Source organism: Marmota monax, unplaced genomic scaffold, assembly GCF_021218885.2.
Source record: "Marmota monax isolate L192 unplaced genomic scaffold, Marmota_monax_Labrador192_F-V1.1 WCK01_AAM20220418_F8-fsc00067, whole genome shotgun sequence".
Taxonomy (NCBI): Eukaryota; Metazoa; Chordata; class Mammalia; order Rodentia; family Sciuridae; genus Marmota; species Marmota monax.
Window position 1 is genome coordinate 7,463,820 of NW_026695065.1, and position 5,981 is coordinate 7,469,800.

A 5,981-nucleotide genomic window follows, 5' to 3' on the forward strand; every position below is an offset into this window, starting at 1 on the left:
TAACACTTGAAAAATCCACAGTTTGCATGTGTCAAATCCTCCTACACACATAAACTAGTGTACAAAGAACTGGTTTCTCCTCCAGAAAAATAGTCACTTCCTACAAACAAATGTAATCAAGACTCAAAATTTGCTGCGCAGAATATACTTTAGTGAGAATACTAAAATTTTAAACTCACATTATTGATGAATACCATAAGAGAGGCAATTTTAGAAAGCCATACTGTCAGTCTCACCTTCTAGAGGGGCAAATGAAAGTAATCAAAGACTTTCTATTTTCTGTAACATTTCTAGTTGACTCAGTTTCTCCTTTCAGAAGAGGAAATGAAACAAGTTTTTTTGTACACTAGTTGGCCTAGAGCAAAATTTTAATCATATAACCACAGAATTTAGAGTTGGAAGCATTGTTACAACCTTTAATTACAGATAAAACTTTATAACCCTTTCCAAAATTCTCTTTAAAAAACAATTTGGGGGAGGGGTGGCTGGAGTCATGGCTCAGTGGTAGAGCGCTTGCCTGGCATGTGTGAGTCCCTGGGTTTGATCCTCAGCACTGCATATAAATAAATAATTAAAAAAAGATCCATTGGCAACTAAGAAAATATATTTAAAAAAAACAATTTGTGGGGCTGGAGATATAACTCACTGGTGGTGCTTTTCTACTGTATGGGACCCTAGGTTCCATCTCCAGCAACACACACACACAAAAAAAACCAATTTGCTATTTTCATGATTTATTTGAAAAATTACATGATATTATAAGGGACTTGCAATGACAACCATAGAAGTGCAAAAATGCTGTTTATACATAGAACAAGTATCACAAGAACTAAAATAACACTAACATTCCTGTAATGTATTTTGTGCTGACCTGGAGGGCTGCATTTATGAGAAAGGGCAATGATATATGTACTAGATTTGTAAAAATGAGTCCATCATCAAAAGCTTCAGGGTACGTGTAAACCCAAAACACTAAAGCATGAAAAAATAAAAACTTTAAAAGGAATACACAGTTTAATTCCAAACCTAAAAGCATTGGATCTGCATTTTCAGAGAAATACAGAAGATGAACATTCCCTTGCTTTTCTAGAGCAGTTCTCAATCACTGGGGTTATGACACATCATTGTGTGTCACAGATAAATTTGGGGCTGTGCCAAAAGTAATATGTTTTTAATAATATTTTACACAGACAATTCACAACTGATTTATTCTTTTTTTTTAAATAAGTCTGAGCTAATTCATAGAGATCTTCATTCATTAGCATTCCAATATGCTTTTCTTGAGTGGAAGAGAAAAAACTGAGTGAGATTACTACATGTTTCCAGAGAGTCACACCTTTTACACATGAATGAATACATTTAGTCACTGATTTAACAAATGCTTTTTAAGTTTCTAGAATGTTCTAGGCACTATGCCAAGCATTATAAATGCAAAGATGATTAAAGTCCCTACCCTATGGAGAGCCCATAGGTCTAGTGTAGAAGGCAGACACATGAAAAAGTAAGTGAAATCCAAAGAGATGAATGCTAATATAATTAAATATGAAGTGATGAAGAAATACTAGAAAGAAAATAACTTTTCATGGATGAGTTAAGGAAGATTTCACACAATTAGGTTAGTTGAGCTAGGTGTTACAGGATTACTGGGAATTTACCTAGAGACAATCAGGGACTTCATGATTTATTCTCTAAATAAATTGAGTGGGAAGACATTGGAATTGTTCTTTTGTTGTTTGTGATATTTTTAAAGTAAAGGAGCTGTATGGCTAGGTTTGTATTTCAGGAAGCTCAACTTGAAGCTGAGGGTATAGCTTAGTGATAAAAGTGCTTGCTTAGCGTATGCAAGACAAGACCCTGGATTCAATCTCCAGCACTGCATCCCCCAGAAAACAGAAAGCTAAACTTGATCATTTGGAGGATGTTTGGAAGACAACAGAAATTGGCAAACTGGAAGCTAGAATTCCAGTTAGGAGTTTATCATAAGAGTCAGCTATTGCCCTTCTTGGACTTTTCCCTGAAGACCTTAAAAGAGCGTACTACAGGGATACTGCTACAACGATGTTCATAGCAGCACAACTCACAATTGCTAGATTGTGGAACCAACCCAGATGCCCTTCAATAGATGAATGGATAAAAAAAATGTGGCATTTATGCACCATGGAGTATTACGCAGCACTAAAAAATGACAAAATCATAGAATTTGCAGGGAAATGGATGGCACTAGAGCAGATTATGCTTAGTGAAGCTAGCCAATCCCTAAAAAACAATACCAAATGTCTTCTTTGATATAATGAGAGCAACTAAGAACAGAGCAGGGAGGAAGAGCAGGAAGAAAAGATTAACATTAAACAGATACATGAGGTGGGATGGAAAGGGAGAGAAAAGGGAAATTGCATGGTAATGGAGGGAGACCCTCATTGTTATACAAAATTACATATAAGAGGTTGTGAGGGGAATGGGAAAATAAACAAGGAGAGATATGAATTACAGTGGATGGGGTAGAGAGAGAAGATGGGAGGGGAGGGAGGGGGGATGGTAGAGGATAGGAAAGGTAGCAGAATACAACAGTTACTAATAGGGCATTATGTAAAAATGTGGATGTGTAACCGATGTGATTCTGCAATCTGTATTTGGGGTAAAATTGGGAGTTCATAACCAACTTGAATCTAATGTATGAAATATGATATGTCAAGAGCTTTATAATGTTTTGAACAACCAATAAAAAAAAATTTAAAAAAAAAAAGAGAGTCAAGGCAAAAGATGGTGAAAACAAGAACCAAGCAGTTCCTTTAGGGATAAAAGGGCTGAAAGAGTCAGGTGATCTTTTAAGGTCAGGATAATCTACAGAACGGAATGACTGGATTCAGGAGCTGAGGAAAAGAGAAATTAGTCAAATTGACCCCAAATGTTTAGCCTGGGGGATTTAGTAGGCATTGCTCTTAATAACCAAAGAGAATGCAGAAGGAAAAATGGGTTTCTTGGGATAAGATAATGAGTTTTGTTTTGGACTTTTTAGGCTTGAGATGTCAATGGAATATCCAATTTCAAGAAATTAATGTGGGATATCAACATAGGTTGAGAGTCATTGATATACAGGTTATAGCTAAAAGCACATAACTGAATGAAATCACCCAAGAAAGTGTAAACGAAAAGAAGTTGAAGCCAGAACTTCAAGAAATACCAAGTTTTGGGTAGTGGGCAGAAGAGGAGTGGGGAAAGCTGAGAAAACAAAGGCACTAGGCAGACAGGAAAAAGAAAAGTGCTTTGGAAAGAGTTTATTTTAAAGCAGGAGGAAGTTGTCGACAATATTATATGCCAAAGAAAATCAAAATGAGCACAGAAAGGAGGCCACTGGATTTGGCAAACAGGGAGTTATTAAGTGATCTTAGAGCAATCTCAGTGGAGTGGTAGAAGCAGAAGCCAAGAATCCATTAAGCTTGAAGACATAAAGGATATAAAGGATTTGAAACATAAAATATTACGATACTACCGCCTCCCACAGAAATAATTGTTCCTTCTGCTGTGAACCACATGGGAGATTACAAATACGTTCATGGAAAGGGGGAAGGCTACAGGAAAGGGAAACCTCTGTCCTTTCCTATGATCCTCGGTGCCATTTATTAAGTTAGTGTTTCACAGACTCACCTTTCGCGTTCTGTTTTGTGATGCCTCTTTGCTTTTATGGCTGGTTTCCTGTTGGACGCTGGAGCTAGGGGGCGCTGGAGAGAGAACCCAAGGGTTGAGGAAGAGTAGAAGGTGTTACTCCTTCCGGTGGGTTTCCCTGACCCTTGAGTGGCATCTCTGAAATTGCGCTTTTCCAAAACCAAGACTTTGATTCTAGTGGGACCCAATCGCTTCCACTTTCAGATTCCGTCTTATTGTATTCCTTAAGAGACACTAAGCTGGGTGTAGTGGCACAATCCTGAAATCCAGCAACTAAACTCGGGAGGCTGAGGCCAGTGGATTGCGAGTTCAAGGTCAGCCTCAGCAACTTAGTGAGAACCTGTACCACAATTAAAAATAAAAAAGGACTGGGAGGGAACTCAGTGGTAGGACACCCCTAGGTTCAGTCCCCAGTACCAGCGGTGGGTGGGGAACAGACATCAGCACCAGTGGTCCAGTGCCAACCTCAAGAATCTGGATTACAGATGTATATGGCCCTCCTAATTTTCAGCTTCTGATTACCCCAGTCTTTTCTTTGTTCCCCTAACCCTAAGGGTGGTAGCTATTTCTTGAGATAGGTAATAATAATAGGTTTGGATAGAGAAACACAAGGGTTCTGTTTTAGACATATGTAAGACTTATTTGAGATTAATATACTGCCTGCAAAGCTCCAAGCACTTTTTATTCATCATTTATTAAATCTCAGTGTGATCAGGTGTGTGTGTCCCATCATAAGGGAACATAAGTGTTGTGAGTTGTTGTCCCTGTAGCAAGATAGCATTGCACTGAACAAGCAGAAGATGTGATGTTTGTACAGCTTTTAATTAGATATGTGACCTTGAATAAGTCATTTATTCCTTCTATTTTTGCATTTTTAAAATAAGTAAGCTCATTATACTTTGATGATCACACTAAAAACTAATTATTGATGATCTTGGTGGGAGGTAGAGAAACAAGAATGAGTATGACAAATGGCAATCAAGGAGTAGAGAGAACTGGAGTGGAGAGAACTAGTGTGGAGAGAATTAGTGTGGTTCCTTCTAAGAATCCAAGTTGGTCTTATAGAAATGAGTAGTCTGCAGCTGGGTGCAATTGCACTTCCTATAATTCCAGCAACTCAGGAGGCTGAGGTGGAAGGATCACAAGTTCAAGGCCAGCCTGAGCAACATAGCAAGACCCTATCTCAATATAAAAAATAAAAAATGACTGGGGATGTTGCTCATTAGGAAAGTGCCCCTGGGTTCAATCCCAATTAAAAAAGAAGAAGAAAGAAAGAAAGAAAAGAAAAGAAAGAAAGAGACCCTGCACTGAAATATTGAATGGCTTTTTGTGTGAGATGCAGGACAATGTAGTAGTTAAGAACACCAGCTAAACAGACTCATTTTCTTGTTTTCAAACCAAGTTTTGAATCCTGTATCTACCACCTATTAGCTCTAGTATGGTACACAAATAATTTGAGCTTTCTGATACTTACCATCATCATTAAAATCAGCATACCTCTTCTGTAAAATAGAGATCTAGGGTTGATAGACATGAAGCAGTAGGAAGAACAACTACTTACAGCATTAGGAGCTTTATCTGTTTATTGAAACCACTTAAAAAAGCTACATCTCCATGTCTCCATGTGGAAAGAAATGTTTCAGCTCCTTTCCTGAGTTAAAGAAACAGAGGCCACAGATAGATGTTATTATTAGGCATTTGATATTCTTTTAATAATGAGGAATATGGTTTGAACCCTTATACCATTGGAGGACTCATTTGGAAAGAATGAAATATTCCTGAATTTCATCAAAATTACATATACTAAAAGCATGTATTCTGGCAAATACTGAGTTAATCTATTTGCTTTCTTCACAGATGCATTTTAAAAAGCATCTGAAGGATTTTTTCTTAAGGTACTGGAATCTACTCCACAAATGTCAAGAAAAAAATTAGGATGAGTACATCAGGATCTATACTGAATATAAGAAACTATATTCATAGATGCATGAGTGATGGTTTTTCCATTACAAGATTCATTTGCATAGACTACTGTGGCACACAGAACAATTTTCCCCCTAAAGGTTCTGCATTTCTTAGCATTTCTAGCCAGTGAAAATGGATGGAAAAAAGTTAAGAGCAAGACCATCTTTCTGACAAAAAGAGACAATTGTTTAAACTCCCTGTGCTTACTTGCTAAATATTATTCTGCTGTGCTAGCTTATCTCTTGGCCTTAAAATAGAATTTTGCAAGTACCATTTACCATTCTTATGTCAGTCCCTTACTACAAAACAGGTGAAAATTAAATATGAGATCCATGGGTCCAAAAACCTCAAGG